Source organism: Aotus nancymaae, unplaced genomic scaffold, assembly GCF_030222135.1.
Source record: "Aotus nancymaae isolate 86718 unplaced genomic scaffold, 86718_ANA_hifiasm-v0.15.2.pri h1tg000016l, whole genome shotgun sequence".
In the NCBI taxonomy this organism is placed as follows: domain Eukaryota; kingdom Metazoa; phylum Chordata; class Mammalia; order Primates; family Aotidae; genus Aotus; species Aotus nancymaae.
Window position 1 is genome coordinate 74,595,032 of NW_026988428.1, and position 27,253 is coordinate 74,622,284.

The 27,253-nt window shown below is 35.2% G+C and overlaps 2 pseudogenes; both read left to right on the forward strand.

The window, feature by feature from the left end:
• The first annotated feature begins 345 nt into the window (after positions 1-345).
• Positions 346-780, forward strand: LOC135275307 (profilin-1-like; annotated as a pseudogene).
• Positions 781-4,002: 3,222 nt separating this feature from the next.
• Positions 4,003-25,046, forward strand: LOC110568071 (taste receptor type 2 member 20-like; annotated as a pseudogene).
• Positions 25,047-27,253: the final 2,207 nt, after the last annotated feature.

Genomic DNA, 27,253 nt, shown 5'->3' on the forward strand with positions numbered 1-27,253 from the left:
ATATACTAGTAATGGTAGAATTTATATTTTCTCATGGACACCTACATTAAACTTACAGACTATTTTTTTATTTCACATTTTTTTTTTAATCCTTTCAGGAGTTGTTAAACAATCCTGAAATTTCCCTTACAATATGCTACTAACTAATCATAATTTCTCAAATTCATTTGAAATAATAATTGATTAAAGAAATATGTCGAAGTGGCGGTGCGAGGGCTGCTGCACAGTGAGCAGAGCCGCTGTCCGGACGGCAGCGTGTTCCCCGAGCTCTCCGCCTCCCACTCCCGCCAGCCGAGGCAGCTCGAACCCAACCCGCGGCCCCAGCAGCAGCGCCGAGAGCAGCCCCAGTAGCAGCGCCATGGCCGGGTGGAACGCCTACATCGACAACCTCATGGCGGACGGGACCTGTCAGGACGCGGCTATCATGGGCTACAAGGACTCGCCCTCCGTCTGGGCCGCCGTCCCTGGGAAAACCTTCGTCAACATTAGCCAGCTGAGGTTGGTGTCCTGGTTGGCAAAGACCGGTCAAGTTTTTACGTGAATGGGCTGACACTTGGGGGCCAGTAATGTTCGGTTATCCGGGACTCACTGCTGCAGGATGCGGAATTTAGCATGGATCTTCGTACCAAGAGCACCAGTGGAGCCCTCACCTTCAATGTCACTGTCACCAAGACTGACAAGACGCTAGTCCTGCTGATGGGCAAAGAAGGTGTCCACGGTGGTTTGATCAACAAGAAATGTTATGAAATGGCCTCCCACCTTCGGCGTGCCCAGTACTGACCTCGTCTGTCCCTTCCCCTTCACTGCTCCCCATAGCTTTGCACCCTTTTCCTCCCCATACACACATACACCATTCTATTTTTTGGGCCATTACCCCACACCCGTTATTGCTGCCAAAACCACATGGGCTGGGGGCCAGGGCTGGATGGACAGACACCTCTCCCTACCCATACCCCTCCTGTGTGTGGTTGGAAAACTTTTTTGTTTTTCGGGTTTTTTCTTTTTTCTGAATAAAAAAGATTCTACTAACAAAAAAAAAAGAAATATATCTTGTTTAATTACACGTGCTCATAACAAGAGTATTTGAAACTTCAAGAAAAAATAGAAAAATAAAGAAATATGAATAAATATGTAGAATATATAATTCATTCTTAATAAATGTCATGAAATCATAGTCATAAATTAAAAAGGAGCAACATAATTTTTGAACTAAAGATACATTCTAAATTTTAATAGAAAAAGGTTTCTAAAATGTTAACTTTAATAATATTCTATACAAATATGAAAGTGTAAAAATTAATCTGATGTTACTAATTTTGGAAAGGACCTGACACAATAGAAATTTTCATACACTAGTCTTAAGATTACAAATAGTACAATTACTTTGGGTGAGCATGGAATTATCTGATTAAGATGAAGTATCATATCCTAAGACCCAGAATTTGCTCTCTGAGCAGGATACATAGACTCAAAAAAAATCACTGTATTTTAGTACTAAGGTTAAGAAGTCCCTGAAATGTCTATCAGAGACAAAATGAATAAATAAATTATGATATATTTATATAATAGAGTTCTATGCAGCAATCAAAATGAGCAAACTAGAGAGACATGTTTACAAATAATACAAATTAAAAGGAAAATGAGTATAATTGACCTACATGGATAGCAATATTTACAGATATGAAAGGAATTATTAAGATAAAAAAAATTCAGGATAATCAAATTTATATAAAGTTTTCAAGAACATATTTTTAATACCTTATAATTTGCTACATTGGTGACAAAATTCTAAAATAAAACATATGAGTGATTAACATAAAAACTGGGATACTCAGAAGGGAGGAAACAAAAGGGAAATGATATCAATTAGAAACCATATATGGAGAGTGTCTGGATTGCTGGAAAATTCTATTTTTTGACCAAGGTTTGGTAACATCAATGCTAATGTTAATTTTTTCTCTTACTGTACATTTAGGTTTTATTGCTTTCTCTATATATTATGTTCTACAAATATGAAAATATGTAAAATGTAGAAAAATAAAATAAATTAATGAATATAAAAGAAGCTGAAACAACATATTCTCACAGTTACTATGTTAATTAGAGTTTTTGCTGATTAAAGAAGAATAGAGCATTATGGTAGTAAGAAATTCAAGTTAAATTTTTAAATATATCGTTAAATTAATTTTAAAAGCAGCAGATAGACAAGAACTGTATATCCATATTCTTAATGCTAATCTGAATTTGAAACATCTGATTTTGAACACCTTTATTTCGCTAGACAACCTTTTTTTCTTATTTCTAATTTAATTATTTATAATACATACACATTTCGAAGTGGCAGAAGTTAGTGAATTTCCAATAAAGTACAATACTGTAGGTATTAAGTACACAGGACAATTTTTGTTAAATTTATCCCTAAATGAAATAATTATATTCATATTGCTACCATTCAAAGGTCACAATGGCATGCAGGTGCACATATATGTATTGGGGAAAATGTTACTGTAAGTTTTTTGGCTCTCTATTAGACAAAAAATATAGAAAGACAATTTTGTGAAGGTATAAAGCACATTTAGTGTAATCTTTGGGTATGTTTGTGTATATGTAATGCTATTCTGACTGCTATAATAAAATAACCCAGATTTATTGACAGTAGGTGAGAATATAAATGAAAAGTTAGGAGAATTTTACTTCTTGATGATGCTATTAAAAGATGAAACAAAGTTTAGGTACTGTATTGCATAGAGAATTTGAATAAGTTCATCGGAAAGTACAAAGAAAATTAAACAACCAAAAAGAGAGTACTCTTTGTTGGAGGTCACTTTTGTCATGATTTTTAGAATGTGGTCAAATAAAAAAAAAATAGCAAGTGAATCATTGGGAATATGTTGATTTTAAGCTATTCTTGATGAAGTATTACTTGAGGGTGTTTGTCTAGGCCTGATACTGAGAATAATACAAGAATTAGAAGGCCATGAGGAAGAATAATAGTGTTCTCCCATCACCCTGAAATCCAGCACTTAGAAAACATGATTGAAATCACATTTATAGAATTGTCCCTTTTACCTGACATCATCATCATCATCAATCATCTACATTTATCTCATTAAATGATTTATTTTTTATTATACATAATTTTGATAATGTCTAAGAAATTTTTAAAAGATTATCATTTTGGGAAATTTGCATTAGTAAACAACAAAGTTCAAGTCAATCTGAATATATTTCGATTTAGAAGTTAAGTGCAGTTTAGTTTCAAAGGCATTGCTTAAGCAAATAATTGTAGATGACCTTAAACTAATCCATGGAAGGCTATAAGAAAGATTTCGATTTTAGCGTAAATAGAATTCCTTAATTAGCAAGATAATTAAACTGTTTCACTATCAAGCTCTTATTCTTAAAGAGAGGATTTTAGATTAAATAAATCAAATAGAAGTAAGCCTTCACATCTCTATTTTACTTGGGTAATGATGGAGTTCAAAGTCACAGAGCCCCATTTCTATTATATAAGCAAAATGAAAATTAATTCGTAGAATAGAATGGTGCAGTTGTGGTTTAGGGACTATTTTTTATTTACTGGAATTGTATTTTGAGATCCAGAGTTGCTTATTCAATTTCTGTATGAGGAGAGTTTTGGTGAGGACTCCGCAACAGACAAGCTGCCTTCCAATGTAGGGCTGTTGGGCCCCACAGCGTCGTGGGGTGTCCCTTATGCTGTGACGAGGTGCAGGATCCAAGAAGTAAAGAGACAGGACACTGAAGAACTGGTGATGAGCGTGTGGCCTCAGGGGCCACACCACCTGTGAGTGGAGATCAGCGGGCCCCCGAATGCCCAAGAGCATCTGTATTTATTAGGTACAAGCAGGGGGCAGGGTCCTGAGTGAGGTCATCATCTATAGGCTTAGTAATAGGGCATACATAATCACATGAGTCACAAGCAAGGGGGCCACCCTATTATGTCACCGAGGCAGAGAGGTGGGCCGTGCACAGCAGGGGGCCATGCTGTGTGCAGTAGTAGAGGGCTGTGTACAGAAAAAAGGGCCCACCCCCATTAGGTCACTGAGGCAAGGAGGTAGGCTGTGTGCAACAGGTGTCGTGCACAGCACTTCTTATCTGGGGGCTGGAGACTTCAAAGGATTCCTAATAGAAGGATACTGTAAGCTTAATGCAGTGGGAACTGACCAACTTGTGCTCTTCTCTTAAGATTTTTATGGGAAGATGATTTGAGCCAGCACAGAATTGAGAAAAGACTGACAGGGTGTACAGCCACTGTGACTGGCCTACTTTCCACAGGAACTGGATGCAAGGTACTACAACTCCTTTATCAGGAGGAGAGGCTTTTGCTCCAAGCCTGCCGTATAGCATATGCCCTTTCAGGCAGGGACGGCACCACCTGGGTCTTTGGTTCTTGTCCTGGTCTGGCTGTTTTCCCATGTACTGCTTCTGTTCTGTGACTGCTCTAGGCATTCCTCCTACTACATACTACTATGTGATTATATGCAAGGATTATATAAAGCAGCACTAAATGTGTTAGTACAGCTCTGACTACAATACCTATATGATTCTATAGAAATATTATATAGAACTAAGTATGTTAGATGTAAGTATTAAGTATTATTATATAAGCTAGATATATGTAAGCAGTAAGTTATACTTCAGGCACTAATTCTATCAACTAATATATGATTATATATGAAGGATTATATAAAGGAAATAGCTGAGTAATAACACTATAAGATATTCTTCAGGCACTAATTGTGCCTGGGGTCTGGACAGTTCTCCTTCCTCAGTGCGCATGGTGGGTGTTACCCACATTCCAGAAAAAGCTACTCAATTCAGATTAATTTCCGGTTTCTTTCAACTTGCAGGAACATGGCTAGACCAAGCTTTTATTCTATTCTCTGGCCAAAGAGTTGGGAATAGAAGAAAATTGTTACTGTTTTTATGGCTTAGCGTACTAACAAACTCCAGAAAAATACAAGGCTGGAGGGTAAGAGACATTGATGTTAAAGTTAGAATATCTAACATACTTCTTGAGTTCTGAAAGATTAGAGAAGAGAAATGGGGCAAAAGCAATGTTGGGGAAATTTTGCCAAAAATGATGAAATGTGTCCTTCCATAAATTTTAAGGAGCCATTGACTTTTGGACAAAATAACTAAAAAAATTTAACATAAAATGACGCAGGACATCAAAGATCAATAGAAAATCTGAAAAGTAGCTAGAGGTAAAAGAGATTATGTTAAAAAGAGTCTCATTCTAAATAACAACCTGATTTTCAACAGGAAATATGAAAGCAGGAATTCAATGAAATGATGTCTTCAGTGTGTTTCCAAAGAATAGCAGCCTTTCATAGACAGAAATTAAAAATATTTTTTCAGATAAAATAAAAATTACCAAAAATACAAAATTAAACATGTAAGAAGAAATAAAAATTAATGAAATTATAAATATGTGCATAATTCTAAATGAATGTTCACTATCTAAAATAATAGTGTCTTGTTGGACTAAATGTATAATTAATAAGATATATGCAAATAGCAATAAAGAGACTGGAGTTAAGGTTACAGAAATAGATTTAGATAAATTATTTTTTGGACTTTCTATGTCTGTGAGGATAATTTGGACATCATAATCAAGGACCCTGTAATTCTACACCTAGAGATATATGCAAAGGAATTGTAGCAAGTGTATGTGAAAGAATGTTCATAGTAGCATTATTCATAGTAGTTCAGAAAAGAAACTGTCCAAATATATATCAACTAAGGATAGATAAATAATTACAGTAAATTCATAAAATTAAACAATGTAGAGAAATGAAAAGAGATAAATCACATGAACATGCAACTATTGATTAAATTTCAGATACATAATGTTGAGTCTAGGAAGCCATGAATAAAAACATATAGGATTGTACCTATCTATACACAGTTCAAAGCAGACCAAACCAAGATACTGAGTTTAGGGTCACATACCTAGTTGGTGAAGTATAAAGAAAATCAAAGAAATGATCACAAATTTTGGATATTACTTACCTCAGGAGTTGTGAAGAAAGGTATGGGGGCTTGGAAAGTGTCATGGAGGTGGACCTAGGCTGTTTGCAATGTTCCTTGTCTTGCCCTACATGATGGTTACTTGACTGTTTATGATACATTGCTGTATTTCCTAGTTTTATTTTGACACATTTCTATGTGTGCATTACAATTTTAATATAAAAATTTTTAATTAGGAAAAATGTCTCATAGAAATGATTACTCTTCTCATTATGTACAGAGGGGGAAAATCAACTATGTATATTCATTCTTACACAACTCTAAGAGAGTTGAAATAGAAACTCTCTTATTTTAGTTACAACTTGTGGAAATTTGGCATGATGTCACTTGCCAACCCCAGATTTTTCCATAGGCTTTTTTCTTTCAGCTTTAATTATGCACTTCACATGTCAAAACTTTGATATTCCTCATCTATGTTTCCCTTGGCTGTTGGATTCCTGATGCACCAAGGGTGGATATATTTCCCATTCTCCTGGTTTAGCAAAGTATCTCTATCAGTTAGCATTATTTGAAAAAGAAACTTCTCCAAAACGACATTAGATATTGATACCTCACATATCTTTAGATTCCATTTTCCTAAGCTGGATTTGGGTGGATCATTCTGGTAATTTGAGATGGACCATGTTTTGCATCTTGAAGTTAGAGTTTGGCCAATTTAGGCTAGATCTGGAGGGGGCGATCTCATTCTTATTCTGCTTCTAGGAACGGTGTACTAGTGTGGGCATCTGCTCATGGTAAATGGAGAAGAGCAAGAAACTCCAATGTGGAAGCCATCTCAAAGATCTATATAAAGTTTACTAATTTCCTGTTTACCAAAGCAAATTACGTGAGTGAACTCACAATCCAAAGGTTAAGGTAGTCACCCTGCTTGTTGGGGGAGAATACTGCAAGATAATATGTCAGAGGATGGGGTAGTCAAGAATATTTACAAAATTGCTGAATAGTTTAATTAAATAATTAATATTTAAACATTAAATAGACTTGAGAGTAACTTTACAAAGGCCTAAGCATGAGAAATATGTTTGATAACTATTATTCTGGTCTGAAAACCCTGAGTGGGAAAATAGGACTAATTCTACCTGGATGACCTCTACCTGGATACTCATTTTTCATTTTGTAAATTAAAAGAAAATAATTCCTTCCATCTCCAAGGGGTTTAAATGTGTGTTTTGTATTTATAAACTTGTTAACAATAAAGTCATAGGAAAGTATTGGTTAGCAGGAACCTGATTTTAAGGCATATTGGGTTTCTTATGGTTCCCAGAAAAACCTTGGATGATTTTGATAAAAGCTTTGGATTCTATATATGTAAATCTAGCATTAAAAAATAAATCCTTATTTATATGATCCTGGTATGACCAAGTTCCTTTAACAATTTAGACATTTATTGTATGACATATATATTGGGTTTTAAAATTTCCCTATGTAAAAACTGAAAATGCTAAATACAAATTATGGAGAGGTTAAACAAGGAAATAATTGCAAAACAATGAAAAAGAATATTTCTTTATTTGCATACTAGCAAATGAGAATTCACCTTTTACTTCAAAGTCAATATAAAAAATTTCAACATATAGCAAGAACAACAGTATATGAATCAGATTCCATTTCAGCTATTTTGGGAATAAGAATAATTTCCATAAAAGCAGCATTGAGCTCATCCATTAGCATATCCTGGTGCTTTTCTGTTGACATTAGTCAAAGAATTTAGAAGCAGAAAGAATATTATTGCATGTTCAGGAATCAAGTGTATATCAAACTTAAGATATTAAAGGAATCACAACCAGTGTTATTAGGCCTGCATTTTTTCTTTTTGTCTCTTTAGACAAGTTAGGGTTTCTACTTAAAATTTTGTCATTTCTGGTAGTCTTAGCATTTTTTCTTGGAAATTTGCCAGTGACTTCATAGCACTGGTAAATTTCATTGACTGGGTCAAGACACAAAAGATCGCCTCAGCTGACTAAATTCTCACTGCTCTGCTGCTCTTCAGAATTGGTTTGCTCTGAGTATCATTATTACATTGGTCTTCAAGTGCATTTAATCCAGCTTTATATAGTCTAGAAGTAAGACTTGTTGCTTATAATGCCTGGGCAGTAACCAAACATTTTAGCATCTGGCTTGCTACGAGCCTCAGCATATTTTATTTACTCAAGATTGCCAGTTTCTCCAACCTTATTCTTTTCCACCTAAAGAATAGAATTAATCGTGTTGTTCTGGTGGTACTATTGAGGCCTTTGGTATTTTTGGATTGTAAGCTTGCTGTGATAACCATGGATGAGAGTGTGTGGACAGAAGAATATGAAGGAGGCCAGGTGAAGTGGCTCACACCTGTAATCCCAGAACTTTCGGGAGGCCAAGGTGGGTGGATCACTTGGGGTCAGGAGTTAGAGAACAGCCTGGCCAACAGGGTGAAACCCTGTCTCTACTAAAAATACAAAAATTAGCTGAACACGGTGGTATGTGCCTGTATTCTCAGCTACTTGGGAGGCTGAGGAAGGAGAATCGTTTGAACCTGGGAGACAGAACTTGCAGCGAGCTGAGATTGCTCCATTGCACTCCAGCCTGGGTAACAAGACTGAAACTCAGTCTCAAAAAAAAAAAACACAAAAAACCAAAAACAAAAAAAACCCACCAAACAAACAAAAATTCCTTAACAAGAACTGAAATCTTTCCTATCTCAAGAAAAAGCTCAGTGTAAAGAGGTCGTAGAAACTATGGATCATTACTGAATGAAACTTTCTGCAAATGTTAAAAAGGCATCTATGAAATCTGTATATTGATGTTAGGAATGTGTTAAAGAAATATTTTAATATAATCGGTGTAAATGATGAAATGACAGAAAGTGTGTTGACATATAAATTGATAGCACCTTCTATATAAGAAGGAAACGTACAGCCTGTTGAACAGCTAAATTCTATGTGACTGTATTAATTCCTGGCATTATGAAATGATAACAATGTTATTTAAACCTTAAGATAAATAATCTCCACATCTAATTTATATGTTATTTGTTTATCATGTATCTTTCCCAGTACAATGTAAGCACCGTAAAAGAAGAGATACTATCTGTCTTGCTTTTTCTTAACTCACAGGACCTAAAAGCCAGCACAAAGAATAGTTGGTCAAAAATGATATGTTAATGAACAAATAAATTGGTGGATAAATGAATAAATTGATGTGGTAAACCCATGAAAATGAAACTCATCACAAATCTGGAGTTGCATGCATTTCTTTGTTCTGGTTTCAGGTTGAGTTTGCAGGCTTATCCAAGAAGAAGCATTTCTCAGAGCAAAAGTTTGACTATTCCACAATTCTAGGGAAATATTACTATAATGTAGCCTTGATGCAGCTATATTAGGTGTGTGAAATGGAGACAAGGTGGAATATCAAAATTAGATGCTACCTATTAAAATACTTTTTGAAAAGCGCATAAAAGATTTTGGCATATTTGCATACATTTTTTATTGTGAATGATTTTATTTTTATTTTATGATATTTTCTAGCTGGTGATTATATAAACAAAAATGGCATTTGGTTTTTAAAAATTGAGTTAGTAACCAGTCACTTTACTTAAATGTTATTTGTATATTATTTTGTTTAGTATCCTTTCTAAATAAACATTTTAATTGCCACATTATACACTCACAGAAAAGTGAATGAATAATTGTACAACTGAATGAATATCTTAGCAACAGGCATCTAAAATCAGAGCCAATGCCTGATATTAAAGTGATGACATTTATTTGGAATGTAAGTCCAGGGCAGTCAGAGGGGGACATGTGGAGATTGAGGCAAGAGCAGATGTGAAACAATGTGTGGTGATGATGATCTGACTCTGCTGGCGGCCACTTCACGACGAGGTGAGAGAGACAGCATGGTGGTCATCAGATACATGCACTTGGCTTCCCAACTTTTCCAAAAAGCTATGAGGGGAAAACACAGTCAGCTTTAGTCCATGAAAGTGAGAGAGAAGGGAGACTGTGTCTGCTCAGCTGTCACTTGTTTTCCCTTTCCTTTTGGTCATGGTTTTCCTGAGGGAGAACCACCTTCTCTGCTTTTCTTTCTTACATTTCCAACCTCTTGGTGGCTGCTGAGAAAGACAGACTGTAACCAAGTGTGGCAAGCCCAGTCTCACTAATGCAGGCCTCTATAACAACCATTTCAGCACTCACTAAGTGGTTAAGTTAAATATTAAAAGCTGATAGAGCCAGTGCCCTCATACGAAGGCTGGGATGTAACAAAAGCCCACCAAGAGTTTTGCCTTGGCCTTTGCTGGGCCTTGGAGCATGACAAGATAACAAAGGAATTCTTAACAGGACTCATTTGGGATTAAACAACTTATTTTGGGATCTAAAGAAACTCCCCAGGCCTCCACAAACAACTTTATTGGGGGTCTGAAGGAATTCCCAAACCTCCATGATTTAGCAGGAGACAAGATAAGGGAAATCACCCCAGTACGTAGACCCATTTAGATAAAGTAAATTTACTGAGGCTCCAGAGGAAGATCTTCAAGACTCAGATCTTAGTTATAGATCAAAAAAGTTAATCACTATGTCTTTACATGAATGCACAGTTACACACAGACGTATAGCTTAAAAGGTATATAACCTCTGGAAAAACTTTGTAATTCTGAGTTGGTTTGGCGACAATCTCCAGGCCTTCTCTCTGTAACTGGTTACAGAAATAAAAACTCCCTTCTCTCCCAGTTTATCTGCATCTTGTTATTGGACCACGAGAATAAGCAGCCCAACCTTTGGTTTGGTCTGGGAACACAAATACACTCATTTTTCTAAAATATAATTAATTATGTTTTATTCTTCTGTTTTCTCCTCTGTTCTTTCCCTGTGTTCCTTGTTTTCAACTTAAACCTTTAGGACTGCAAATATCGCTGTTCACCTCCCTCTCACCAGACATTCCCTACGGGGCAAGTTCATCTATTTGCTCCAAGAGGGATCTCTCCCTTGAGAGTTGACAGTCGATTTGCAGACCAAAATGTTACCAAAAAGTCATCTGGATCCAGACCCCAAGAGGGAGTTCTTGGATTTTGAGCAAGAAAAAATTCGGCGTGAGTCCATAAGTGAAAACAAGTTTATTAAGAAAGCAAAGGAATGAAAGAATGGCAGAGGCAGAGCAGCCCCTAGAGCTGCTGGTTGGCTATTTTTATGGTTATTTCTTGATCATATACTAAACAAGGGGTGCATTAATTATGAATTCACAGAATGAAAGGTTTCTCTTCCTTTATAGACCATACAGAGTAGCTTCCAGATGTTGTTATGGCATTTGTAAACTGTCATGGCTGGTGGGAGTCTCTTTGAGCATGTTAAAGCATTATGATTAGTGTATAATGAGCAGTGAGGACAACCAGAGGTCACTTTTGTTGCCATCTTGGTTTTGGCTGGCTTCTTTATTGCATCCTGTTTTATTACTAGGGTCTTTGTGACCCCTATCTTGTGCCGACTTCCTAATTCATTCTGTGATGAAGAATGCCTAACCTCCTGGGAATGTAGCACAGCAAGTCTCAGCCTCATTTTACTCAGCCCCTATTCAAGATGGAGTCGCTTGAGTTTGAACACCTTTGACAAAAGCATGTCCCCACGGAACTTTCACTTCCAATGGGTCACCTTGTAACTCCATCCACTAGGAGAATATATTGGAAGCATGCCTACTTGGCCACTTTTACAATGTACTTCTGCACAGGAAGCCATCAATTCAACTTCCTAGTAGCAGGGGTTTTCCTGCCCTTGCTGATTTTCTCCCAAACTATATAAAAATGCCTGGTTTCTGCTCCAAATTTGAAGCAGCTCATTTAAAGTTATGATGCTTTGTGTTCCTTCCCCTAAGCTCGCTTTGGGATAAATTCGGTTTTTTGTTTGTTCGTTTCAAACTCACTCTTTTTAATTAGAGTCTACATGTGGTGGGCAACAAACCTGCTTTTTGGTCATAAGCCTCATGCTCAGTGTGGTGATCCATTCAAGTCCCAGATAGAAGGATGATCTGGATCAGGCAATGTGCTCACCAAGACAATAGGAGACAGTCAAGGGAATCTGAGGAAGCACATGCTTGTGCCCAATACAGTCCACTTCTCGGGGCACTCAGATGTGCATATGCCCTCCAATTGTTACTGGTTTTATGAGCATATGACTTGTGCAGTTACACAGGGCCTTATGCTTCAAGGGGCTGTATGCTTGGATTAATGTTCTGCACTTCCTATTTTATTTTTCAGACAGATGGTACTCATGTGCTGGAGAAGAAATGGTCTAGCACTAATTCCCTTGCGGTTTGCTCTCCCCTCTCCTATGGGCTTGATGGAGACATTCACAGAGTTCCATAATGCCCACTGTTCTTGCATGTAGCAGCTCTGAATTCTGCTGGATTATCTGGCACAATGGCCAGAGCACCTTGGACCAAAATCTACGTCTGCTGTAGAGATATCTTTTGATCTGGGTTTTACTGGAAACTAATAGTCTTTAGGAAAACTCCATTAATGAGTCAGAGCACTATCCACAAATGTAGAATATGTTGGCTCCTACATCCCAAGAGAGCCGGCAGACACTGGGCTTCTTTTTTAATGATAGGAAATATATCTTGGGCAACATGCCATTTACTTTAAAAAGTATGTTTCAACTTGTGGACCAGGAGCTTTGGACCCCTAAAAACAACATCTATTTTGTAGGTCCCCGAATCTGCTCAGATTTATCTCTCTTCTTCTGGGATTTCACTTCTTTTTAATGTTTAAGTGTTATACTGCATTTGAGGAACTTTCCACTTCCTGCTTATATGTATCAAGTTATGTAACATTATTAATATATTGAATTAGCATGATGTTTTGCAAAACGTCAATTAAATTGAGAGCAGCAGTCACATAGCCCTGACATAAAGCAGTGAAGCAGAACTCTTCCTCTTACCACACAAAGACAACTTGTTTTCATTTTCCTCCCAAATGCATGTCAAATACGAAATGTTCACCAAATCAAGAGCCATATACAAGTGCCAGAAGCTATGCTATTCTCAGTGGAGACACCACATCCTGGAGAGCATTTGTAAATGGTGATTTAAGTTTATGATAATCTGCACTCATTTTTTAATCCATTTGGTTTTGGTAGAGGCCAGACAGGTTAACTGAATAGGTATATAAAAAGGACTACTCTCTCCTGTAACTGTCAAATGTTTTTTTCATGGCAATGGCCAATTCTGTTCCTTGGAGAATGCAGTTAATACTTTTTATTTATTGTTGCCAGTAGGGGAGAATTTCAGAGGGTTCCCCTTGGCCCTGCTATAATAATGTTTCTTACCCTACAGGTCAGGAAGAATGTGAGAGCTCTGGCAGCTGCCATGTGAGTCCATTTCAGTTACACATGCAGGAAGGGGAGTGTAATAATGACAAAGTCATTAAATCCACCTTGGGATGGATATGAGCCAAAGCTCTAGATAGTATCTGACCTTCACAAACTTTCACTTCAGCCTAGGTGTGGTGGCTCTTGTCTGTAGTCCTGGCACTTTGGGAGGCCAAAGTGGGAGGATCCCTTGAGTCCAGGAGTTTGAGATCACCCTGGGCAACATTAGCAAGATCCTGTTTCTAGTTAAAAAAAAAAAAAAGAAAGAAAGAAAAGAAAAAATCTAAAATAAAACAAATTTAGTTTGGCATGGTGGTACATAACTCAGTATTAAAATAAATAAATAAATCGATTTAAAAAATAGTAATTCATTCTCTTTTTCTTAGAAAACATGGGGGCACTCTGTTACAAATCCAGGAATTCAAGGCTGCAGTGAGCTATGATCCTGCCACTATGCTACAGCCTGGGTAGTAGAGCGAGACTGTGCCTCTAAACAAACCCAAATCAAAACAAAATAAAACAAATAACAAAAAATTTTAAATAATCTTTCACTCCATCCAGTGGGCCACAGTGTCTTTTTGGGTACCCAGCCATTAGTGTTAGTTAAGTCCCCATACCGATACATCTTGGATAGTGTGGATATGTGTCCTTTCCTCTGGGTACTGATATCTAGTTAATGGCTATAGGTCTTTGAGAAAGCAGCATATGAATACCTCCTGAATATTCTTGTGAATTTTCAACATCCCTCATCAGCAGGATTTAAGCTTCCCTCCAGTCATTGAAATCTTCTTCTCTGAGTTGGTTCAGTCCTTAGAAATGGCTAAGGGTCTTTGATTTTCCACATCAAAAGCTGACTTCAGGAATCAGCTTTTTAGCTGCATTTTCTTATTGGTTGATAAGTATTTTACCAAAGTAGGAAGCCTCTTTGACTATTGGCTCACAAACTCTTTCCAATGAGGCTACTGCTGTCATCATTTCATTGATTCTGATATTTGTAAGATCACCAACAAGCCTATATTGCCAATGCTTAATCTTCATGTTACATGACCTATCAGCAGCATCGAACATAGCTTATTTGCATTCCTGGATGCTGCCCTCTTCTGATTTTATCCTTGTTCACTGGGCACTACTTCTCAGTCTCCTTTACTAGTTCCTCCTCTTGTCTCTAAACTAAAACTGTCAGACTGCCCAAAGTCTTAATTCTTCAGTCTCTGATCAATTATGCTTGTTTTGTTGGTCCTTACTGACAATGTAGGCAAATGATTTAATAGAGAGGAATAAGGGTGATTATTCGTATATGTTATTTATTTATTCACATATAACATTTTTCTTTCAAATGTTAAAGTTAAATTTAGAAGTAATAGTATCAGGGTGGGCATGGTGGGTCAGCCTTAAATGGAGCACTTTGGGAGACCAAGGCAGGTGGATCACTTAAACCCAGAAGTTCAAGACCAGCTTGGGTGACATGGCCAAACTCTGTTTCTACCAAAAATACAAAAATTTGTTGGGTATGGTGGTGTGCGCTAGTAGCCTGTAGTCCCAGTTAGTCAGGAGGCTAAGATGGGTGGTTGCTTGAGCCCAGAGATGGAGGCTGCTGTGAGCCAAGTTTGTACCACTCCACTCCAGCCTGGGCCACAGAGTGAGATTATGTCTCAAAAAAAAAATACAAATTCTAGGGAGCATCCATAACATTTATTGCTTGTATTTGATACAATTAGTAGGTGTTTGTATCTCAGTTACTAAACACAGTTTTTACATGTAGCTCTATGATTAATTATGAAGTTTTTCTTGGGATGGTATGAAATAAGGATATAAATTCATCTTTATGCATGTGGATACTAAATTTTCTCAGTATCATTTGTTGAAAAAGTATTAATTCCTATTTAACAGCAATGATATTTTTTTGGATACAAATGGCCATGAATGTCAGTGTTAATTTCTGGACTCTCCATTGTGTTTCATGTTCTTTTTGACTACTGTAATGCCAGTACATCATGATAAGTGCAGCTTTGTAATAAGCTTTGAAATCAGAAAATGTAATTCTGCAACTTTGTTATTTTTTTAAATTTCTTTTTGTGATCTGGTAACTTGGTATTTCCAGATATATTTTAGGACACCTATTTCACTTTATGCAAAACAAAAAATACCTGCTGGTATTTGATAGGGATTGCACTGAACATATAAATTGACTCTTCATCTACAAAAGCTCTCATGCTGAATTTCAGTTCAGCTGGTCCTCATTGCTTGTACAACTCTCTGATGAATTAAAAAAATATCTTTGGTCTTTTATCTCTCTTATTGTTGTTGTTGCAGAAGGACGTCTTCCCTTCTTGTGAACTTGCTATATTCTACTCAAAAATTGAAGTTCTTGGGCAGGCACTGTTGCTCATGCCTGTAATCCCAGCACAGGGATTGAGAGGACAAGGTTGAAGAATCACGTGAGCCCGGGAGTTCGAGACTAGAATAGGCAACATAAGGAAACCCTGACTCCACAAAAAATTTAAAAATTAGCAGGCCTGGTGGTGCACACCTATGGTCTCAGTTACTTGGCAAGCTGAGGCAGGAAGGCAGGAGTATCACTTATGTCCAATAGTTCAAAACTACAGTGAGGTATGATTGTTACACTGCATTCCAGCTTGGGTGACAGAACAAGAGCCTTTCTCAGAAAAAAAAAAGGAAGAAGAAGAAGAGGAAGAGGAAAAAGAAGAAGCAGAAGAAGAAGAAGGAGAAGAAGAAGAAAAATGGAAATTTTCACTGGCATCTTCTAAATATCTAGTAACACAGGATCAAATCAGTAACTAAAAGGTCTTTGGTTTTTCCTGTCCCAGACAGGTAAAATTGAAAGCAGTTATACAAATGCTGTACATACTAACTCCTCACACGGACTACCCAAAGAGAGTATTATTATTATCTGCATTTTTGGGTGATCATACTGAGGTAGAGAGTAGTTGTAAAATGGAGTCTAAGAATTATCGCTATATGAAACAGAAAAACTGGTTTCCCATCTTGGCAGTCTGACTCCAAGATCTCTTAGAAACAACTATAACTGTTCTGGTGTGCGCTTCATCCTGCGAAGACCTAAGAGGGAATGGTGGGGGATGAAGAAAAACACAAAGACAAACATAGAAAAGCAGGGCCAGGCGGTCCGGGAAAGTGAAAGTATCAGTTTCTCCGGCCCTGTCCTGCCTCAGAGTACTTTATTTTATGTGTTCACAAAGCACATAGCAGAGGGAGGGTGCAGTTACCCAGAACAGCTTGTGGTTATAATTCTGACACTTCAGTTAACATACCTCAGCTGACAACTCTCTTGCAGCAAGGTCAGTGAAAGCTGGTTATCTTTTGCTAGGTCCTACTGCTCTTCTCTGAGACATACACATTCTCCTATTATTGTTTCTCTTCTCTTGGAGTTCACCCCAAGTTCACAGCAGCCTTGCTGCTGATCCTCCTTGAGGGGGTGGGCTACTCTGGCTCTCTACATACTATAAAACCTGACAAGATTGAAGACTAATATTAATATCTATTCTTCTTAATAGCATAATCAAAAGTAAATTAAACAGAGAAAAATGAAAGTGAATATTCATACTGAGGGAAGTCTAGAGTCTTCAATAGAAAATACATTTTTTAAGTGCCTATAGAATATTTTAAAATTGCTGAATATTTTAATTTAACAATTCATATTTAAATATTAACTAGACTTGAAAGAATGACTTATTCAAAAGCTTAAGCATGAGAGATAAGTTTATAAATATTGAAAATGGACTAAAAAGTGTGAGCAGGAAAATAGGGCTATTTCAACCTGGATGACTTGCCTGAAATTCATTTTCCATTTGGAAATTATAGGTTGGTAATTCCTCTCATCCATGAGGAGTATGTATGCATGTATGCGTGTCTGTGTTTTTGTTAATGAGCTTGTTGACAACAGACTTATACATAAAATTACTAGCAAGCAGATTTTAAAGAGTATTGGCCTTCTTGTGCTTCCCAAGAAAACCTTGGATTCTTTTGATAAGAAAACTTTGGATTCTGTCTACATAAATCTGACATTAAAAAAATAAATCCACGGTGGTCATGATTCTAGTTACCACAAAGCTCCTTTTAACAATTTAGGTATCAAATGTAGTATCTATGTGTTGGTTTTTAAAAATTCCCTGACAACTGACATTGCTGAACAGAAATTAGGAAGAGGTTAAACAAGGAAAATTACTGCAAAACAATGAAAGAGAGTATGTCTTTATTTGCATGCCAGCAAATGAGAATTCAGCTTTCACTTCAACATCAATATAAAAAATTTCATCTTATAGTCAGGACATAGTGTTTGAATAGAAGTTAATTTGAGCTGTTTCAGAAATTATCATGTTTTCCATGAAGACAGCGTTGAATTCATTCATTAGCATGCCCTGGTACTTTCCTGTTTGGCATTGGTCAGAGAATTTAAAAAGAACAAGACTGTTACTGCACATTCAGAAAACAGGTGCACATAAAATTTAAGGCCAGGACCTTAAAGAGAGTCTTGTCCAGTGATATTAGGCCTGCCTTAAAAAAAATTCAGACATGGCATGTTTAACTACCAATCATGTTTTCCATACTAGTAATGGTAGAATTTGTATTTCCCATGGACAGCTATATTAAACTTATACATTATTTTTATATTTTAATATTTTTTTCTCTGTGTCCTTTTAGGACTTGTTAAACAATCCTGAAATTTCCCCTACAATATGCCATTAACCACTCATATTTTCTCAAAGTCATTTGGCATAATGATTGATTAAAGGAAATATCTCTAGTATAATTACACTTGCTTATAACAAAAAATTATTTGAAACTTCAAGAAAAAAGCAGAAAATCAATAATAAAATATAAACAAATAAATATATGAAATATATAATTAATCCTTAATAAATGTACATGAAATCATAGTCATAGAATTAAAAGATTGATGTAATTTTTGAACTAAAGATACATTCTGAATTATAACAGAAAAAGTTTTGTAAAATGTTAAGTTTAATAATATTTTATTCTATTTATTTTTTGAGACAGTCTTGCTTTGTCCTCAGGTTGAAGTGCAATGGTGCTATCTCCGCTCACTGCAACCTCCACCTCCAGGTTCAAGTGATTCTCCTGCCTCAGCCTTCTCAGTAGCTGGGATTACAGACGTGCGTCACCATGCCTGGCTAATTTTTGTATTTTTAGTAGAGATGGTTTTTCACCATGTTGGTCAGGGTGGTCTTGAACTTTTTACCTGAGGTTATCCACTCGTCTTGGCCTCCCAAAGTGCAGGGATTACAAGTGTGAGCCACCGCGCCCAGCCAAGTTTAATTATATTTTATATAAATATGAAAGTGCAAGAATTATTCAATGAATTTTGGAAAGCATATGAAGCAGTAGGAGTTTTCAAACACTGCTCCTAGGATTAAAAATCAGTACAATGACTTTGAGTATGACATTATTTGATTAAGATGAAGGATCACATCCCAAGACTCAGGATTTGCACTCATATCAGAATACATATACAGTATATGTATTCTGTATGTGTCACCAAGTTTTAATAGCTAAAGTTTAGAAGTCTCCCAAATAACCATCAATAATACAATGAACAAATAAATTATGGCACACTTATAGAATGCTATACAGCAATCAAAATGAATGAACTAGAAAAACATGTTTACAATGAATATATACAAAAAGAAAAATGAAAAAATTTGATTTACATAGATAGCAGTATATACAGATATGAGTAATTATTAACATCAAACAACATTCAGTATAATCACATTAATATAAAATTTGCAAAAATATTTTTTACATTTTTGCAAATAAATTCTTATAATTCCTTACAAAGGACATTATAAATTCTTATAATTTCTTATAAAACAAATTATAAATTATTTCAAGTTCTTATAATTCTTATAATTTGAAATAAATTTTTATAATTTATTATATTGGTGCCAAAACTAAAGTGAAACATGTAAGTGATTATCATAACAACTGAGATACTGGGGAGGAAACAAAAGGGAAATGATATCAACAAGAAAGAATATATGAGGAGTGTCTGGATTGCTGGCAAATTCTATTTTTTGATGAAGGTGTGGAATATGAGTGTTGATGTGACTTTTTTTTTCTCTTACTGTGCATTTAGGTTTTATTGCTTTCTCTATGTATGTTATGTTCCACAATAATGAAACTATTTTAAATGTTAAGATATGTTAAGTAAATGAATGAATATAAAATTAGACTGAAACAATATATTCTTACACGTACCATTGTAATTAGAGTTTTGCTGCATAAAGAATACAGCATTATGGTAGAAAGAAATAAGGATAAAATCTTACACTTAAAAAAATTAATTTAAAAAAGAAAGATATAAGCAGGAAGTGTACATCCACATCCTTAATGCTAATCTTAATTTGAAACACCAGATTTTGAACAACTATATTGCAACGACTTTTTCTTGTTTCCAATTTAATTATTCATGATTTACATTTTAAATTGGCAGAAATTGGGGAATTTTTAATAAAGTCACAGATATTGAGGTATATAGGACTATAGATATTAAGTATATAGGATAATTTTTGCTACATTTATCCCTAAGTGAAATAATTATATTGTTATCATTCAAAGATTACAGTACTATGCATGCACAAGGCATTTGTGTTGGGGAAAATATTTTGTTACTATAAATTTTTTGACTCTCTATTAGAGAAGAAAACATAGAAAGATGACTTTGTTAAGGCATAAAACATATTTAGTATAATCTTTGAGTGTGTTTGTGTGTATGTAGTGTTACTTTGACTGCTATAATAAAATAACCCAGATTTAGTGACAGTAGCTGAGATTGTAAATAAGCAGTTGAGAGAATTTTGCCTGCTAATGACACTATTAGGAGATGAAATACAGTTTATGTACTATGTAGTTCTATAGAGGATTTGTATAAGTTCATATGCAAGTGCAATGAAAATTCAACAGCCAAAAAGAGAATATTCTTTGTTGTTGGGCACTTTTGTCATAATTTTCAGAATATGGTAGAAAAAATAGCCAGTAAATCATTGAAAATATGTTGGTTTTAACTTATTCTTAATGAAATACTGTCTGAGGATGTTTGTCTTTGCCTGATGCTGAGAATAATATAAGAAACATAAGTTCTTGAGTGCATCACCCTGAACTGTAGCACTTAGAAAACATGAATGAAGTCACATTTATAGAAGAGTTTGGCCCCTTTTAGCTGAAATCATCATCATCGTCAATCATCATCTACATCTATCTCATTAAGTAATTTATTTTTGAAATACATAGTTGGATAATGTCTAATAAATTTTTAAAAGACTATCATTGTGGGAAAGTTATATTAGTAAACAGAAAATTTCAAGTTGAGCTGAAGACATTTAGATTTAGAAATTAAGTATGGTTTAGATTAAAATACATTGCTTCAGCAAATCATTATAGAAAACCTTAAACTAATGTTAGGAGCACTATAAGATTTAGTTGTGTTGTTAATAAAATTCTTTAATTGGAAAGCTAAATAAGCCATTTCATAATCAAGCTCTTACTTCTAAAGTGAAGATTTTATTTTTTTAATGTTTTCACATTTTTGTTGAAAAAAGATTAATAGTATAAATTATGTTTATATTGCAAAGTTTATGGAAATTTGATATGTGTACATCTACTCCTTTTTACATTTTACATAAATATTTAAATAATTGATTTATAGCACTGCCTAATGCCAGGTAAAGCAAATACTAATCTCAGTTCAGAAACTTATATGTATAACAAATTTAACTTTCTGGATTTTTTTTTTTTTTTTTGAGACGGAGTTTTGCTCTTGTTACCCAGGCTGGAGTGCAATGGCGCGATCTCGGCTCACCGCAACCTCCGCCTCCTGGGTTCAGGCAATTCTCCTGCCTCAGCCTCCTGAGTAGCTGGGATTACAGGCACGCGCCACCATGCCCAGCTAATTTTTTTGTATATTTAGTAGAGACGGGGTTTCACCATGTTGACCAGGATGGTCTCGATCTCTTGACCTCGTGATCCACCCGCCTCGGCCTCCCAAAGTGCTGGGATTGCAGGCGTGAGCCACCGCGCCCGGCCCAACTTTCTGGATATTTTAAAAACTCAGCTTGATTATCCTAAGTGCTCCATTAACCTGATGGCATGAATTAAATCTTAGGCAACTCTGGGTTCTCCCACAAGCATGCTTTGCTTCAGAATTGTGCTGAAGCTTTGAGGAGGATGGGAGAAGGCAATGAGGGTCCAGTCCTTTGCCCATCTATCCTCTGGCATTCTCCCATCCTGCCCCAGGTCATCAGCCTTCACAGGTTGCTGGCACACCTAAAGTGAGAATTTCATTACTAAATAAATAAAATAGAAGTAAGCCCTCACATCCTCTATATCTCACCTGATAATGAAGAAGTTTGAAGGCACAGAGCCCTATTTCTGCTAATAAAAGAGTAAAAATTAATTTATGAAATAGAATGGTTTAGCTAGGACTGAGGTGCTATAATTTATTTATTGGAATGGCATTTTGAGATTCAGCACAGCTCACGGAATTTCTCTGTGGGGAGAGTGTGTGGCAAAGATTCATTAACAGACAAACTGCTATCCAAAAAAAAGCCACTCACATCACATCAATTTCCAGGTTCTTCTAACTTGCAGGAGAATGTGTAGAGCAAGCTTTTATTCTATTTTGTGACCAAAGTCTTGGGAAAAGAAGAAAATTTTTACCATTTTTATGTCATGCATACTACAAAAAAACAAAACAAAAAACACCAACCAACCAACCAACCAAAGAACCCCATTTTCTTTAAAAACTTGGTGGTAAGAGTACTTTGTTCTGTTTCTCCATAGAAAGTGATTTATAGAAGAAGAATAAAAGATTGTTTCTACTACTAAAACAATAAGAGGAAAAAATGAATAAACAATATTGAGAATCCAATAGACAGAGTTAACAACCAGTTAGATAAAGGAGAAGAGGGAACTAGTGAATTGGAAGACAACTACAAAGAATGAAGCCTAATGAGACCACAAGATGGAAAATACAAGGCTAAGAGGATAAGAGGCATTGATGCTACAGTCAGAGCATCTGACATACTTCTGGATTTCTGGAAGATAAAAAGGGATAAGATAGGGCAGAAGCAATGTTATGGAGATTTTTCCAAAAGTGATAAACTGTATCAATTCATATATTTTTAGTAACAATCAAAGGTTAGACAAGATAACTAAAAACAAATTAACATAAAATGACACAGGATATCAAAGACCAATAGAAAATCTGAAAAGTAGCCAGAGGAAAAGACAGGTTATTTTAAAAGGAACAACTTTCTAAATAACAACCTGATTTTCAACAGAAAAATGGAAGGTAGAATTTAAAGAACTCATGTTTTCAGTGTGTTTCAAAAAAATAGTGGACCTTCTTAAACAAAAATCCAAATGATATTTGTCAGATAGAGTAAAAATTATTGAAAATACAAGGTTAAACATGCAAGAAGAAATAAAAATTAACAGAAATTATAAATATGTGCATAATTATAAATGAATGCTGACTGAATAAAATAATAGCATCTTATTGAGTTAAACATATAATTGATAAGATATATGCAAATAGTACAAAAGAGACCGGAGGTAAATGTGACAGGAATACATTTAGTTAAATTGTTTTTTGCACTTTTCTATGTCTGTGAGAATTTTAACATCTTATTTAACGACCCTACAATAGGAATTGCATCAAATGATATATGAAATAATGCTTATAGCAGAGTTATTCGTAATAGCTCAGAAATAGACTCGCTGAATATATATTAACTAAGGATGATGGAATTATATGAATGATTGCACCAAATTCATACAGCAGAACAACATAGGTGAAAAAAATGAATCACATGTACATGCAATTATACAACTAAATTTCAGAAACATGATGTCAAGTGCAAGAAGCCATGAACAAGAAGAACAAACAGAATTGCACCTATACACAATTCAAAGCAGGATACACTAAGCTATGGAGTTTAGGGTTGCAAACCTAGTTGGTAAAGTATAAAGAAAAATCAAGAAAATGATCATCATAAATTACCAATATTATTTATCTCAGGAGATGTGAAGAAAGGTTTAGGGGCTTGGAAAGTGGAATGGAAGAGGACCTAGACTGTTGGTAGTGTTCCATGTCTTACCTTGCATGATGGTTACACAAGTGTTTGTGATACATTGCTCTTTCCTATTTTTGTTTTGGCCCATTTCTAAGTGTGCATTATAATTTTATTTAAAAAAATACAAATTAGGAGAACTGTTATGTAAAAATTATTAATTTCTCTGCTCATTATATACCTAGGGTAAAAATCCACCATTTACATACATTCTTATACAACTCAAGAGAGTTAAAGTGGATTCTTATTTTAGTTGTGAAATGTAGAAATTTGAGATACTGTTACCTATAGCCCCCAGATCTTTCCAAAAGTTTTCTTCTAGTCTTAAATATTCACCTCATATTACAAAAACTTTGATATTTCTAATCTGTTTTTCCTTTGGTTCCTGAATTTCTGACACAACAAGGACACACATATTTCTCTCACTCTTGGTTTAGCAGAGTACCTATATCAGTTTTTCTGCAAAAGAAACTTCTCCAAAACCATGTTAGATATTTATATCTCACGTTTTTGGATTCTGTTTTCTTAAGCTATGGTTTGGTGGCTGGCTCTGGTGATTTGAGATGGTCCAAGTTTTGCATCTTGGATCTAGTTAGAGTTTGGCCTATTTAAGGCTGGATCAGGCAGGGGTGATGTGACTCCATTAGTTACTCTTTGCTTTTCATTGCAAAGCAATGAAAGAAGATATGTCTTTATTTGCATGCTAGCCAATGAAAATTCAGCTTTCTCTTCAACATCAGTATGAAAAATTTCAGCTTATAGCAAGAACAGAGGCTCTATGAATAAGGATTACTTTGAGCTGTTTTGGGACTAACCATATTTTCCATAAAGGCAGCATTGAACTCGTCCATTGGTTTAAGCTGGTACTTTCCTGTTGACATCGTTCACAGAATTTAATAATTCAACTTCATCTAGTTTAAAAGTAAGAATTTTTATTTCTAATGCCTGGGCAGTAACCAACCATTTCAGCCTCTGGCTTGCTGCTAGCCTCAGCATATTTTATTTGCTCAAGATTGCCAATTTCTCCAGACTTATTTTTTATCACTTAAAAAGGAAGGCTAAAGGTGTAGTTCTGGTGATAGTGTTGGGAGCTTTGTTATTTTTGATTTGTCATCTTGTGATGAAAAACATGGATATGAATGTGTGGACAAAAGAATATGAAGGAAATGTAACTTGGAAGATCAAATTGAGTAATGTAATGCGCCTTTCCAACTTGAATGTAGCCACGCTTGCAAACGTGATACCCTTCACTCTGACCCTGATATCTTTTCTGCTGCTAATCTGTTCTCTGTGTAAACATCTCAAGAAGATGCAGCTCCATGACAAAGGATCTCAAGATCCCAGCATCAAGGTCCACATAAAAGCTCTGCAAACTGTGATCTCCTTCCTACTGTTATGGGTCATTTCCTTTCTATTCCTAATCATTTCAGTTTGGAGTCCTATGAAGCTGGAGAATAAACCAGTTGTCATGGTTTGCCAGGCTGTTGGAAACATATATCCTTCATTTGATTCATTCATTCTAATTTGAAGGTGCAAGAAGTTAAAACACACCTTTCTTTTGATTTTTGTCAGATTAGATGCTGAGTGAAAGACCTAAAACTCTCAACTCTCTAGATTCACAAGTGGGATATCATTTGTGTCTTCTAGGAGAAAACAAACTGATAGTGTCGGAAACATTTTATACTTTCTACTGGATTTTCTGTAGTGAATGTATTTGAGTAATTTCTGAAAGCATACCTAGAAAAGTCTTTTACCTAAAGTTAGTCTAAAAATGTATTGTATGTGTGTGTGTGTGTTTATATGAGACATTTAAATGACATTGACAATAACATAATCTTAATCATATATTCACAAGCTGCCAAATTATAAAAAATATAGTAGGAAATTCCTCAAAACCAGGAAGCCATGTGTATTTCACATATACATTTCATATTTTCATATTTCACTTGAAAATTTCTTTATTTATAATTGTTAAGAACTGACACCTTATCTCAGAAAATCGTTGCTCTTTTCCACTGTAATTTGTACCACACATATGTACCACAGTGTGCTTGAATATCTAAGTTTTTTGACAGTCAGGGCACTCAATTCTAAATCAATAATGAAGTTTTATCTTTGGTGTAGTTTTTATTTCATCATGAATCCTAATTTTATGTTTAGTTTAAAGCCAACATAATTATTGTTAGAAAAAGATTCACAGAATAGTGACAAATATATTTAGAACATATTTTGTGTATCTCTACCACAAACAGTACTGAGGAATATCAGATTTAACACAACTATGTGAACAGTTGAGAAAACAGTCATTTTTATTAAAGGGATGAAGGAAGAAACATGATGATGACCACTTCAGTGCTGTCATAAGTCTCAACATGCATTTAGAAAAGTTATTTCTTCCAGTTTTTGAATTAAAGAAAACCTTTTTTGAAGTTGAGATCTAATGTCAAATATTTCAGGGTTTTCTTTTCTAAACCACCTCAGGGTCCCTGAATTGCCAATTATCTTCCCTATCATCCACACTTGAAATTCTTTTTAAACTTCACATAAAAGAACTTGGATCTTCCCTACTTTAAAAAAAATACTCTATGTAAAAATAGTATAGAAATTATGAAAATCATTTGAATTTAACTTTTTGCAAATGTTAAAATGGCATCTATGAAATCTAGGTATTAATGATAGAAAATGTCTTCAATATATGTTTTATTATAATCTAGTTGCAAATAATGCAATGAGAGAAAGTGCGTTGATATACTCAGTAACAGCAAGTTCTATTATAGGAAAAAAATGTATAACATCATTAAACAACTAAATTCTACAGACTATATTAATTCTTGGGGTTATGAAATTTTAATAATGTTATCTAAAGCTTGAGATAAAACATCTCTACATCTGACTTAGTTATTTCATTGTTTATCGTATATCTTTCCTGGTACAATGTAAGCACCATAAAAGCAGAGATCCTACAGATCTTGCTTACTGTTGGCTCCCAGGACCTAAAAGACACCACATAAAATAGGTATTCAAAAATATTTTGATGAACAAATAAATTGGCAAATAGAGAAGTAAGCTAACTATACTGGAGTGGTAAACTAATGAAAATGAAACTTCATCACAAAATATAAAGTTACATGAATTTTTCTTTTCTGGTTTCAACTTGAGGTTACAGGATTATCTAAGAAGATGCAATTCTAGGAGAGCAAAAGTGTGGCTATTCTATGATCGTAAGGGAAATACCACTGTAATATAGCCCTGAGGAAGCCATATTAGATGTGTGATGGGAAGATAAGGTGGAACATCAATCATATGGTACCTATTGTGATACATTTTTTTTTTAAGAAAGAAAGAAAGAAAAAGAATAAAGAAGAGGAGGAAAAAGGAAGAGAAAGAGAGAGAGAGAATGGGAGTATTGCTTTCTTGCCCAGGCTTGAATGCATTTTAGTAATGGGTATTGAAAACCTCTTTTATACCAATAATTATACTTGATGTAAACAGGAAGGAATAAGGGAAGAAAATAACAAATGAGCAGCCAACCAATATTTCATTTAAACCTATGAAATGCTATGCGATTACTGAGGAGTGATTTACTTCCAATTATGTAGTCACTTATGGAATAGGTGTGAGGTGGTAATGTATGTTTTGTGTATTTGAAGTGGAGAGTTCTATAAATGTTTATTAAGTTTACTTGTTCTGGGTCTGAGTTCAGGTCCTGGATGTCCTTGTTAATTTTCTGTCTCG